The sequence below is a fragment of the Rhopalosiphum padi genome, chromosome 1, assembly GCF_020882245.1.
Source record: "Rhopalosiphum padi isolate XX-2018 chromosome 1, ASM2088224v1, whole genome shotgun sequence".
Classification (NCBI taxonomy): domain Eukaryota; kingdom Metazoa; phylum Arthropoda; class Insecta; order Hemiptera; family Aphididae; genus Rhopalosiphum; species Rhopalosiphum padi.
Window position 1 is genome coordinate 61894355 of NC_083597.1, and position 15236 is coordinate 61909590.

At 23.3% G+C, this 15236-nt stretch overlaps 1 protein-coding gene across 2 annotated transcripts in view; it reads left to right on the forward strand.

Moving 5' to 3' along the window:
• LOC132917478 (uncharacterized) overlaps positions 1 to 15236 on the forward strand; it is a 262491-nt gene that overhangs the window by 72613 nt on the left and 174642 nt on the right. The gene's annotated exons all lie outside the window — the stretch shown is intronic.

A 15236-nucleotide genomic window follows, 5' to 3' on the forward strand; every position in this document is an offset into this window, starting at 1 on the left:
TATATTTATCATCAATATTCAATAAGTATATTTTTATTATTATTTTACATACAATTAAATTCAATATTACCATCATTTTTTTTATGTTAGATAATATTAGATTTAATCATGAAACGATTTTATGAATATTTATATTAATATTACCATAAAAAAATTGCACCATTACATAATAATATAGTAATATGTATTACCAGAAAGATGTAGAAAATTTAATAAATTAAATTCAACTTTATATGTTATATCAGGTAAGGCAAGTAATTATAAAAATCCATCATCTTGTCATAGTATTGTAATCTGTGATATTACTATATTATCTATCTATATGTATTATGTATATTATATTTTACCGAATCGTCTATACAATCATATTTTCAAATAGTAATAGAATGTGTCAATGAATAATTGAGTTACATTGTGATATGAGTACATTATTAGTTTAATAACATAATGCCTTGTAGCGGCAGTTTTCAAACTTTATTAAAGTCTACTTAAAAATAGAATTGATTTATCACATCGCACATGAATAATATAAAATAAAATATGTTAAATAAGGTTAAACAAAATAATTTTTGAAAATTGTTTTATAATATTATCTAATTCAAAATTTTAATGAAAAATGTGTGAGTCATTAATCTTTAAGTACTAAAAACAATATCCATATTAATGGTTTTACATAAAATAAAAGATATGCGTATATAATATTAATTTTAGTTTATTTACTATAGTATTTATTGTACTCAGAAATTGTTTATATTTTTTAAGTATTTTAAAATATTAGTAGGTAAACTAATATTAATTAATATAATTTTCAAATCATTATAGTCCCCATATATTTTAGACGTATTATTATTACTTAGTATTTAAAGTTTAATAACTCAAGGTAAATACTAATCGTTAGAATTTCGATTTATTTGCATACCTATGAATCAATAATATTTTTGAAAAAATCATCTGTTTAACAATAATTATAGCAAAAAAGGTACCTAGTTATCATTTAAAATAAATTTATACCACCAAAGGACACTCTACGAGAGGTTAATTTAAACGGGTTTGGATTATTAATCACCGATGCACCAAGTGTGATATATCTATAACATCCTCATTTTGTAATTTTAATAATGTACAAAAATTTAAATTTAAATAATGTAAAATTTTTGTATATTAATTTTACCACATTAGATATATTTATTTTAGTTCATATAATTCTGTTTCTAATAGTCAGTTTATTATGCTCTTATAACATTAGATTCTATTAGTAATTTTATTCTCTCAGTATCTAAATTAAATAAACATAAAATAATACAAATATTAGAACCAATGAAAACATCGTGAAAGCTGTTAAATAATATTATGTAATATATTCAAGTATTAAAAATAATTTTATTTTATTATAAATGATAAATTGATAAATTAAAATAATTTATAATACTGTTTAACTACTAATAGTCACTAAAACAATATATAATTAATGAATAATTGAAAGTCACTGAAAAATATACTTATTATGTATATATAAAGTGAATAATTTCATTAGAATTAAAATAATTAAACATTGAAACTGCTTCATTCGTATAAAAATGTCCATCGTCAACGCTCAACATTTAAAATTGTCTCGTCGGCTTCATTATGCTTATTTTAAATACAATAATGAATGGCTATCTTTACAATTGTATAGTAAATGTATTAGTATTTTATAAATGTACTGCGAGGTTTGACTCTGTTTTAAAAGTTCAAAATGTGAACGGTTTTCATCCCACCAAACATAATATAGACTTCGTTTTTCATCTACTTAGTATGCGGGACGACACTAAAAATAGTGCCTACATAGTGCACAGCGACATTAGCCACCTTTAGCTTCAATAAAAGAAACTTACAGTATATACTGCTCTATCATACGTATTATACTCGTATTATTCTCTATTCAAAATATATTAACAAGAATATTTTAAATAAAATGTAGCTATTTCACCGATCATTGATAAAATCACATCTTATTTTATTTATTTATAAAAATATTATTTGCGAAACACTTACAACCGTTTTGTTAAAAAAAAAAAAGTAATAAAAAGTTGGAGTATAGTTAAAAAAAAAATTATTACTGTAAACAACAATTGTAAACATAGACACATATTTTACTAAATCGATAAATTCGGTGCGCTGAATACGGAAAATAAAATATTCAACTATATAATTCGTACATGTTACCGTAGTAAAAGTTTCTAAGGACACAATTTGATTATAATCTCGCATGTATAAGTTTCTTTAATGTACCTACCTATATTACCATGGTACATAATATAATATACTACAATATGCATAACAAAAAAATTCAAATCTTTTGTTTTTTCATAGAAAGTTATTATGTTTTTTTTATCCCCTTACCAAATACGTAGGTTCTTACATATTTAATATTTTGAAGGCAGTAGTTCAACTAGTACGCACAATATGTGTCAAAGACCAAATTATTTGAATCACAAAGTGAAATGGTGTCAGTATATTATATTATACACTATACCTTTGCTACACTTCTAAACTTGCTGTTTAGACCCGAAGCGTTTAGTCATGATACATTATATTATCATGATAATATTAATTATAAAGGATCTCCTGATGTTTTAAAGTCAGTTTACGTATGCATTGTGTTAGGATGGATTTTGGTTGTGAATTTCTAGCGTATAATATAATCACCAAACACAATATTGTTATTACTAGGTATCACTAATAAATTAATTATAGAGTAAATTATAAAAATACTAAGGAAAATGCTTTTAACATCACACTTACCCATGGATAATAGTGAGCTTTAAATAATATATTAGGCATTGAAAAGCTGCTATAAAGTTAAAAAATTATTTGAAATCTCATTATGACTCTTCTCAAATTTACGAATCACATTGTAAAGAAACTTTTTGCGATTTATTCCGTAAATAAATTTTATTAAAAACAAATTTTAAAAAGTTACATTATACTAATAGGAAACTACAATACTTTGAGCAGTACTAAGATTTCATACATTATAGCGTTATAACATTTATTACTTATAAGTATAAGTTGTTTGACTATTATACTATTCAAAATCAAAAAGAGTTTAAGTAAAATAATTTAATAAAACTCCAACGCTCCAAGATAAAATATTTTTACACTTTCATTTTTTTTCTTATTCCGATACACCTACTTATCTAAAGCACCAACAGAAAGAAACCTTGGGCCTTTTAAGATACTTTAAAAAGTTGAGCGCATAAAAGCATTTTGAAAGTGTTTACTGAATAAAATAAAATCATATTGTAAAACTATGGAATTTTTATTCCATCACTTAGTTAAAGTTAAAACATTTTAGACTTTTCCTATCATTATTCTTTATTTTCAAAGCAAGTTAATATACTACTATATAAATATATAATATCATAAACAAGACTTTGTAACAAAAATTGATTGAGTTTTGTGATGTAAATTGTATCAACACATATGCTCCTTGAACATTATTCTAACGAGATATGTGAAAGCTTATTCCTTTTGACTCATGTGTGTCACGACCATTGTATTAGAGCTGATAAATGTAATTTTTAAGAATATTTCATTTAAATATTTACTAGTACTGTCGTAATGTACACATAAATACGAATATATTGTCATACTTAAATAATTATAGAACTGATAAATAAAATTTAATGTTAATTTTAAATAAGCTTTAAAGTACATTTTTTTATATTATTTATTATAAAAAGATAAAACATAAAATCTACTGTTAAGAGTAATATTATAATCTGACTAATAGATTGTCTTCGTTCAGAACCATTTTTCGTATAAAATACGATATATAATTGAATAAATATTTAACACATACACAGATCACCATAGTTCTATTCGACACTTACTATAGAACAGAAGCGTACTCACTTGCACACTTTGTTTTTTTTAAATATTTTGTTGAATATTTCAGACCCGTTTATACACCAAACTGAATAGTCAGTTAAAAACAATTTTAATAAAACTATAATTCGAAGTAAGAAATCCACTGAAATAAAAAATTTTAATATTTAACGTGATACTGTTAAATAGAATAAAAACATGTGATTAGAAAAAAAATATTATATTTACCATAATATTACACGTTTATACACACAATTATTAAAGGAATGCGTAACAATAATAATAATACCTAATATAAACATAAATAAGATTCCTAGAGGATGTAAATATTATTGGTGCAACAATAAAAATTATTTAATTTAATTTTCGTTAGGTTATTTTTTTTTAGATTCTGAACAATGAATGTATTTATCATACAATGATATGAATTTTTATTTTTTAATCTGATGACACCTTTTGGAACAGTTAAAATGCATCTATTAACAACTTTGGGGGTAGTTTATAGCAGCGAATTACGTTGTTATTTTTTTTTTGAGGGAGTGGGGGGGGGGGTAGATTTAGATATACTTGCAGAAAAGTATTTTTCAAAATAACCAGAAATGTAAAAAATAATAAGAATAAGAATAAACGGGAATATTTTTTCAAAACTATTATTTAACAAAATTGATTTTGTGTTTTTAATGTACCTAACTCGAAAGTGAAAAATTCTATAAATATAGTTTGTGTGTTCTAAAACACTGAGTACTAATAAGTACTCAATAACAGTAAAATATTACTCTATTTATACTCATTTTCTTGAAATAATAATCGTTAATTGACAAGTACAATTAATAGACAATTATAATAATATTATTATGAAGGACCTTCAGTTTTTTTCTACGAGATTTTTTTTTAATTTTTACGTAAAATACTTCAAATGTTTAATTTTACGAACTCTTTTTATTAAAACTAATATTAAAATATCAATTATTTTAATTTTTTTATTATAAGTGAATGATAAACCATGAAAATGCTATGCGTTATTTGAAATATTTACTATAATAATACAAAATAAAATTTAAAATAATTTTATAGTTATTCTACATTTATATTCGAATGGTATAGTATTGATTTCATTAATGTTGAATGAACTCATCTTTTTACCCAAAAGTATACCTTAAAGCTTCAATGAGCTGTAAAACCTCTTTAAAATTTGTATCAAGTTTGTATAATCTGGAGCACCAGTCACCATGGGAATATTTTGAATCAGTGTATTTTCGCTTGAACTGTCTTTTGTTTCGATTTAATTTCCTTTAAACGCATCATAAAGTTTAAAAATGAATGTAGTCGTTTTTATCTTTATTTTTAACTCATCCATCTTGGTTCTTAATAGTTTTCAAACAATTGAAATTAGTATCGTACTTAAAAGTGTTTGTTGGTTCAAAACATTGATTAAGAGGTTATTAGGCATAATCGAATAGGATAATATACAGAAATTGCCTTCCTATTTGTTTCAGAATAGCCATCGGTCATATCCATAAAATCAGTATTTTGTATATATAATATTTATAAGATTTAAAACAGATTTATAATTATTAATTAAAAATATTTTAGATATTTTAAATAAAAGGTATATAATTTACGTAAGTAATTTTAAAAATAACTACCCTTAGTTATGGTAGATTATTACGCAGATTAAAAAAAATAGAAAATGTTAATGCATTTAAATAGAAAATTGAATGATTAGTTTTTCAGTTTTAAAACGTTATATAAGGTGTAACTAGACTATTTGACAAACTTCCATTACAAATGTTACTATATTTGTTAAATAGTCCTGTTACTCCCTGTATACTGTACTATAAACCTTTTTAATGATTTTATAAATAATAATATAAAATATATATAATATTTACTTTAGTATTTATTATACTCGGATAAATTTTATAAATTATATTTTTAATTTAGTTGATAATTTGAAAGCTAACATGTAAATATTTATAACTATATTACAATTTTAAAATAATAATATTTTTAATCAACTCGTTTAAATTTAAATTTAGGTACATAATTTTATTTTTATCATCTACTTAAAAATATTACATTAAGTCATTAAATATGATAGTTTTCATATGAATACAATAATTGTGGATCGCTATAGGATACTTCTTAAATGGTATGATAAATCTAAATGTTTAAAAATATTGTCTTTAAAATTTCAAAAATCTGAATTGATATAAATTTAAAGAAGAAAATAATGGAGATATGATCATGCTTGGAGAATAACTCAGTATATTTCGATTACGAAACGGTATCTTATTTTATTGTAGACATACTACTACTACAATATTATTTGTGTTATCTCGGTGTCTTCGAGCCCGAGATTTCTGGTCCCATAATTGATTGTTTGCAAGTGGATGCTCCTAATTTTTTTTCAATTTTGAAAAATAAATAGCAATAGATGAGAAGAGAAAAAAGTCTTTGTTTGTTTGTTTTATTCATAAAATATCACAATACGAGAATTCGGGTAAATCCTTCTACAAATCTACGGAACTCGATAAACAAAAGGTGTCTTTACTCTCTTTAGCAAAGTCCACTGAGTTCTATACGTTTTATTTTATTTTGTCTGGTATTTATTTTCAATCAAATGTCAGTGCTCAGTAATCATTTAGACCGAATTTACTATCTGTTCTCTTTTATTATATCCAAACCTGAGTTATATTTTCAATAGTTACTACAATTTAATTAAATAGACTAAAAGTCTAAGGGTCTATTCACCGTTGCAGATATTTTGTGATTTACTGTCGACTGCTATTATAAAATATTTCAAAATTTATTTCAGATAAACATGTAGTGTTTGATGATATAATATATAAATATATCTATTTAATTGTATAACAAATTAATCAGAAATTTATTAAATAAAAAATACTATGTTCTATATAAATTATAAGACCTATAATTGCAGACGAAGGGAATAGTTTCTGTACTATAAATGATTACATACATTTTGAATACAAAAGTGTCCATTGCATAAATTAAGTTTTATTTTTAGAAAACACGTATAATATTGAGTACAAAAAATATCAATTACATTCATTTTCTAAACTATAGATAATTGAGTGAATATAGATTTTAATACACAGAGTTTTAAAGAAACCACATGTCATAATAAGCTACACACATGTATGAAATATACGCACACACTTTACATCGTATTTCATTACAGAAGCCACAGCAAGACCAATTTTTAATTAAAACATTATCGAAATGAAATATAAAAAACCTGGACGTTAAGTATGATTTTGAAGTAGAAAATTGCATTTTATATTTTGTAGCGGATGGTTTCTGATATTATCATATAATTATTTAGTTACTCTAATAATTTTAATAATATAAAAACATAAAAATAAAATAAAATAAAATAATTGATATTTACAATATAATGATTCACTTCACTAAAAAAAAAATTGTGTAATTTAATGTAATATATTTTTCCATGGTTAATGTCAACTTTTAAAACTTACAAACAAGTTATGGAGACTATATTTTATGTAGAATAGTTATTTCATATTGATCACTTTTGCATTCATCACTGTTGCGTGATTATTAATGTAAGTGCCAACATATAGAAGAAAATACATGTAATAAATTTATAATATTTAGATGGCCATTAAATAATTATTATATGACTGAAAAACTAAAACAATGCGTTTTATTTATTTATTAAGTTTTAAAATTCTGACAATATAATGAGATGTGATATCTATACTTCAAATATAAATAAATTATATTCTAATATTATGTATTTATACTTAAAACTATTAATGAACAATATTATAAAACTTTTGAAAGACCTAGGTACCTACTATATTTACCAAAAAAGTGTTTTTCAAACTTACAAGTAGGTACTAAAACAAAAACATTCAGTTTTTATGACCATACATTATTCTTTGTTCTACTAAAAATCTAATATGCAATGTTGTATAAAAATAATATACAAACATACATATAATATAATAGTTTTTTGTTTATATTCGGGAAATAGTTAGGTAAGGACATTTTGATTTTTACGTAGTGTTTGTTTTAATGTTTATATTTATATCATGCAAGGTAAAGGTGACTATATACTAATAATTATAGAATATAATATTATATATTAGTGGATAATAGAATAATATATAAACTTCTGTTATCTTCTTTTAAATAATATTTATGACATTTTATTTGAACTTTGATTATACATAAATACAAATTATAAATATAATTTTGTTATTAAAATTCGATAACTTTCCGTAAGTTTAAATTGTTCGTATATATAGACTAAAATGTACATAAAGTATTTCATGCGTTAATTTATGCTGATTGTTCTGAAAAAAATATTTATTATTGTTATTATTATTATTATTTTTTTAATTTTAAATATTTTTTATTGCACAATCTTTTCATAAATAAGCGTCGAACAATAAGTGAATAAGATGTATGAAAAAGAGAAAAACATGATTCACATAATGAAAAAACCTTCAGGAATTTAAAGCTATTATAATCCAAATTTTCATATTTTATTAATTTTTATGTTTAAATCTTTTATATAAGTACATACGTTTTTTAGTGATATAATAGTATAATATTATTATACATATTGTACGACGTTTATCCGATACTGAATGTACTTTATTTTGATTTATTCTAATGCTCGATACCAATTTATTTTAAGTCAATTATTTTAGATAACATAAATAAAGGAAATTTTAAATCTTTATTCACTCACAATTTCAAACCTACAATATTACATTTTCCCCAAATTATTTAAAAAAAATTCTGGAGATATAATACTTTTTAAAAATAAAAAATACCAACTAGATTTAATTTACTACCACCAGAAACAACTCTCAAAGTTGAAGGTTGAAGCATTTGTATATTATGTTATTACGTGTATAATAATTAAAAAAATTAAAACACACATAATATTTTAATCAATATAAATATATTACACTTGAACCTCTATTTAAAAAACTTGTAGGTTCTTTAAAAAAAATTCGTTAAATATAAATTTCATTAAGAAGAAATAACATTTTTTTTCACTTAAAAATTAATTTTTAGTGTACAGAATGTATGCAAATAATAATATTTAATAGTATGCACTTAATATATAATATTAATAAATTGATTAAAATTTAAAAAAATACGTTTAAATCATATTTTTTTTTTGTTCTTTATTGTTGATGAACTTTTTGATATCTGTTTGAACAACTTTTGTATCATTCTGACTATAAAAATTCTAGCATTTATTTAATCATGTATGATTGATGAGTGAATACTTTATAAACATAATTTAACAATAGAAGCTTTTAATTTTCAGTAGAAATATAACTCAAAATCAATTCGTTAAATAGAAATGGTTTTGAATACATAAACAAAATATATTAATATATTATATTTTTTTTTATAAAAGTTCCATTTTATTTATATAAAAATATATTAATTGTTCCATATTTTTTTATTTATTTATTCTTCAAGAAGATACTATAAAACTATAAATGTCTATATTTATTTAAATTCATAATTATATTTTGCAAATATTATGATCCTTTTTCCTTTAATGCTTAGTTCGTGATACAAATAATTACTTTATACTATATGTCTATATACTTTATGTGATTGGACGTTTGCATACTCTACCCAAATCAAGACCATAGTCATATCAAACATATTATAATTTGTTTATGGTTGAATCGGGATTTTGGACTGTACTTTATTCCATTAATTTTAATATTAATGTAATAGATTATTTTATGTATTAAATTATATTATACAAATATACAATAGTATATCCATATAATATAATCTAATCTAACTTATTGATGTGTTTAACAATGGTTTTTGAAATGGCATTGAGAGCACTTCCCACCTATTTGTTTACTGATCGATAAGGTCTATCCCGTATAATATATGATTTACGTATGTTCTATATACCTAAGTATAGTGGTAAAAAGATATTTTCATAAACTGTCAATTTTTCTGTACCCAAGTTAATGTTTTTTTATATATACACACGTTTCGTGTTATATACACGTACGAAAAAAAAAACATTTAAATAATTTATACAAAAACCAACAGACCATATAAAATAAGTCGAGTCAAATATAGGTATGTACCTATACATACCTATATGCACATTTTCAATTCTAAAACTATCCCGTGCAAAAGGTCTACGTGGTAGAATAACGAGTAGGTATAAAGACACTAAAAATCGTTGGCGTGAAACATCGGAAAAAAATATACAATATATATATATATATACATCTACGTCTACCAGGCTTAAGAAGATACGGTCATTCGGGTCGTTACATTTTATCCACGATGTACATTATAATGTTGGTAGAGCCACCCCTCCCCCGTCTTCATCAGACACATACACATCCCTATTTCATGGTATCCTACCTACGTGTACCGTTATAAATCTCTGGTTATACAGGGTGGAGATAAACAAACCGCAATACGTCATAACTTATGTCCGCAATGAGTACGGCGCGGAAATACGTTTCTCCAACACCGCATACATTCTGCCTGGTCCATTATTTAGGTATTTTTTGAATAACAACTCCGCTGATTTCGTCATGAAATCTGAAACATAAAGGTACTTATGCACTGTACGTACAATACGCATGTGCGATATTATTATGTTGAATGTGTATTATTATAATTATTATATAATTGTAATAATATGGCTTATATATTTCCAATAATTGTTTTGTTTTACACGCGTTTTATGCTCCATACTAAATCGACCTTAAAATCATCAAGAAATAAGTACTGCTACAACATAGGTCATGTTTGTTGTTGTATTTAACGTAAATAATATACTTGCAGTGTGTTATAATATAAACATCTTACAATATATTTTGTACCGGAAAACAATTGATTATAATTTCTCTTATTCTAATAAAATTAATTCTTAAGTGCGTAAACCGTAATGCGTTTAAATTAATTTTGTAATAATTTATTTATATATATATGTTATTCTACTCATAAAAAATACTTACCTGCGCATTTAAAACTATTAAAAGCTTTATATTTATCTTCTTTCACTATCAATATTTTGTGAAATTAGTAAACATGATTATGCGGTTAACTATTTTTCGGTTCGTATCAGATACGCGGATAAAGATTTTTTATAGTTTTTATAGTATTGGTTATAAAATTAGCCCCTTAAAATATAAATATTAATAAAAAAATATTTATGACATATAAATAAAAAATAAAAACTAGAGCCTAAACCCAAATTATTATTTTTATGCTGTTTACGTACAAGAGGAATGAGATAAATTTATTAGTGCTTCAAAAATTTAACCCTATATTATGTTTTAATGTTTATATTTTTGTACATTAAAATTAAACCTAAAATACCCTATATTTTTTTTTCAACAATAATTATTACTTTTTATAATTTTATATTAACTGGTTAATTGCATGTCAGCACCACATACCTAAATAACTTTATTAAATATATTTTAAAAGGCGTGCTTTTAATTAATTTAAAAAAAAATAATGATTATAATATGACAGCGTGTAGTTTATAATTTAATTTTAGCAAATTATGTACAAAACACAACGGTTATAATATGAGGTGTCTTACTATGTTCATTCTCATATATTATAACCACCTTCTTATAATGCGCACTACCACATCCTGCTTAAATTTTAAAACTTACCTAATTAAATTAATACCTATTTAATGGAAATTAATAATTTAACCTTTCAAAGTTTCAAATATTTACACATTATTAAGTTTTCTCTGTACATTGGCGGCTATATTTATAGATAACTTTATAATAATAATAATAATAGTAAGATGTTTTAATTTTAGGTTTAGGTACAATTAAAATAGATACGGAGTATAATAGTCATAAGTCAAAACTTATTAAAAAAATATGACATATGTTGAAACTCATACTTCATAGAGATAAACAAGAATCCTCTGTGTATTTATAAAAAATCTATAATTTAATTTATACTATTTCATCATATTATATAAAATTAGTATTTATATAATTACATTTATTGTTTAAATAACATTTTGATTATATATATATACCCTGGATCGAATTAAAGCTAGCGTGTTTTAATTTCTAAATGGAAATGATTTAATTTTTTTATAGTTCATAGTATAGATAATATAATACATATTTTTGATTTTAAATCGTTTCAATCGTAATAAATTATTCAATTTTAAATTAACATTTTTATTTTTCATTACGTAATAAATAATATTTAATTTATTTGTGTCCTTACTATTAGTATACGTACAAAATAACCAATATTTTAGTTTTTAAATGATTTATTATTAGTTATGTGATGTAAATATAATTGACATTTTATTAAATAATAAATATACATTAATATTATATATTCCATGTGATAAAAAAATTGGTAATAACTAGATATACCAAAATAATGTTTAGGTTACAGGAATTTATGACGTAGTTAACTACTAACTGGTGTTTTTAAAATTTAGGTAATTAAAATATGAGTTGTAACAGTAATACTAATATGGTGTATATTGTATTTACGTCAATTCATAATATTGTCATGCAATGAGTCATAATAATGAAATAATAATTTATATAAATACATAAAAAAATATGATCTTGATTAGATACTAATTTTATCATTTTGTTACAAAGATACAAATATTTTTGTTTTCTCTTCGTAGTTAATTTATTACACTATGTTCATTTTATTGATAAATCAAAAATATGTTTAATATATGTATATCATGGTTTATAATGCATATATTATTGAGTAGGTTATTATATACACTACACCTAGCTACTAATTAAAAACGATGGAATAATGATAACTGGGACCTGTTACCACTTAAAATATATTAGTAAATTCACTAAGAAAATATTGAAGTTTATTATTCATTATACTTGAATCATACATAATCCATTATTTAAAACATTTGGGAAATTCAGTTGACGAATCAATTTAGGTAATCGATTAACTATATCGAATAATATTATAGTTATTGTATTCAGTTGTGCGCGTGTGTCCGGATCATCTGTTTAATAAATGTACAAATCGATGTAAAACATTATGATTATTGATTACGTTTGTCACAGCGTATAAAGTTCCGACCTCCAGGGTGACTAGAACTATACTTAATTCAAGAAGACGATTAAACATAAAATCAGACCTGTGGGTATGATATAAAATTAGCCTTCGGCGTTTTCTAAGTACATATTATTATAATTATTATAATCGAACTTAATAAAGCATTATTACATAACATATACTTACTTGCTTAACACTACTAAGTATTCCATGATTAGTAAAACTTATCTTGTTCCAATTACAATAATTAACGTTAATAATAATACCATGCGGTGAAATTATTTCGATTTTCTCGACATTTGAATGATTATAATAATAAGCATTAATTATGTACTTGTGTTGTTGAAACATTATTTACTTTTAGTGTTTGTATTTATCAGTTTATTACACAGGACGTGGTGTGATTTTTATCTATTATCATCATCACTAGAGTAAAGTCAGTGTTATAATATCGATAGATAGGAACACATCCATAAATTAGATAAATCCGAGCATTGGCGAAGATTACCATAGCTCGTTTCAGATAGTAATGTCTAGAGAAACCGATTTGCATTTTGATATAAGAGGGTTTATGGTTCACAACAACCGCAAGTAGGTCCTCAGCTTTCCTGTTCACTATACAACGTATTATCCTTCCTGCTTTCCACGGGTCCATTCTGTCGCACATCTAATCCTTTTCCAGACAAACAATCCAATCAAATCATTCATCTGTTACAGACATAAACAGGCTGTGAAACAAAATGGCCTTCACGAGCTATTCGCCAAATCTTAAGGTGACAGGCGTGGTGTTACATAATTGGACGGTAACGTATAGACTTAAAACTGTGTTGTACCTATATATTTATAGATTAATATAGTTTTCCATTTATTTTATTCAAAAAACACAGTACACAGATTGTTTGTTTATTTATTTTTATTTAAATATTAACAAATACTATAAAGCAATGAAGTTATTTAATTTAATATAAACCATATTTTTGAGTGAAATACACTAAATACACTATAATGATCATTATTTGAGACTTAAATTATTTGCTTACTTTATATGGATGGCCATAAAATTCAGCACAGCGCTTTAGAGATGTTTGTGCGTATATGATGCAACGTTATAAATGTATAATATAAAAGTGTTTAATTTCAGTGGTTTTTTCTGATGTTTATTTATATATTTTGGAAAAATATGAATTAAAAAATTATCTATTATATAAAAGTATTTGAGATTACAAAGACAGCAGTTACTAACAAAAATCCAACGTTTATTTTTACTATAATTATTACTTTTATCGACGTGTGTTTATTGTTTACGATAGATCTTAAACTAAACATTTAATTTTGTCTAAATAATTATAAATAATTTTTACTAAGTAATAGACAAGTTAAGTATCCGATTTTATTTGTTTTTATTATCCACTTATAGCGTCAGTGTGACTGTTAAAGGTCAATAAGAATATTTCAACACTATAATAACAACATCGCAATGAAGAGAAACAATCTATAGTTATTGATTGACAGTAAATTACTAATTCCGATAGGTAATATTTTTAATTTTAATTTTTTAAATTAAATTAATAACAAAAGGTCAAAAATTAAAACATTTTATGAAATTATAAGTTGAAAAGGTAAAAAATAATACACGTGATCAGAAATTTTGGTTTTTATAAAAAAGTATTTATTTTTTTTAAGTATTAGTATTAAAAATAAACGTATTTAAGGCGTTATTCTAAAAACAAGATCATTCTGATATTGGTTTTGTATAATCTTTACACAAAAAATAAGCTCAGCACAGATATAAATATACCTAATATTTTGAAATACAATAGGAAAAATATGATTTTTTTTCTCTTTTGTCTTTTCTTTAATTTTGTTCAAAGTGCTAATTTTGGTGCTTATGATAAATAGTGTAAAATATAAATGTTTTGAGTACTAAATCTTGTTCATTATGTAGGTATACAATTATACATTGAAATAAATAGTGATGAAACATAGTTAATAAAAGTGATAAATTATAAACCCATACTGAAGTGTAAGAATATCAATATGATTAAAAATCGAATGTTAATATAATCGTAAGAAAAAAAAGCAATTAAAAACGATACAAAAGATCATCATCAAAATATGGATTAATATTAATGTAATTTTTGTTTTCTACATAATTATTTCCAACTGAAAATGATTAATTAAAACTCCATTCACGAGTATTTATTCAGGTACTTAAAAATAACTATAGCAGTGTGAATAGTGCGTCACTTACGTTCATCCGTGTTTTTTGT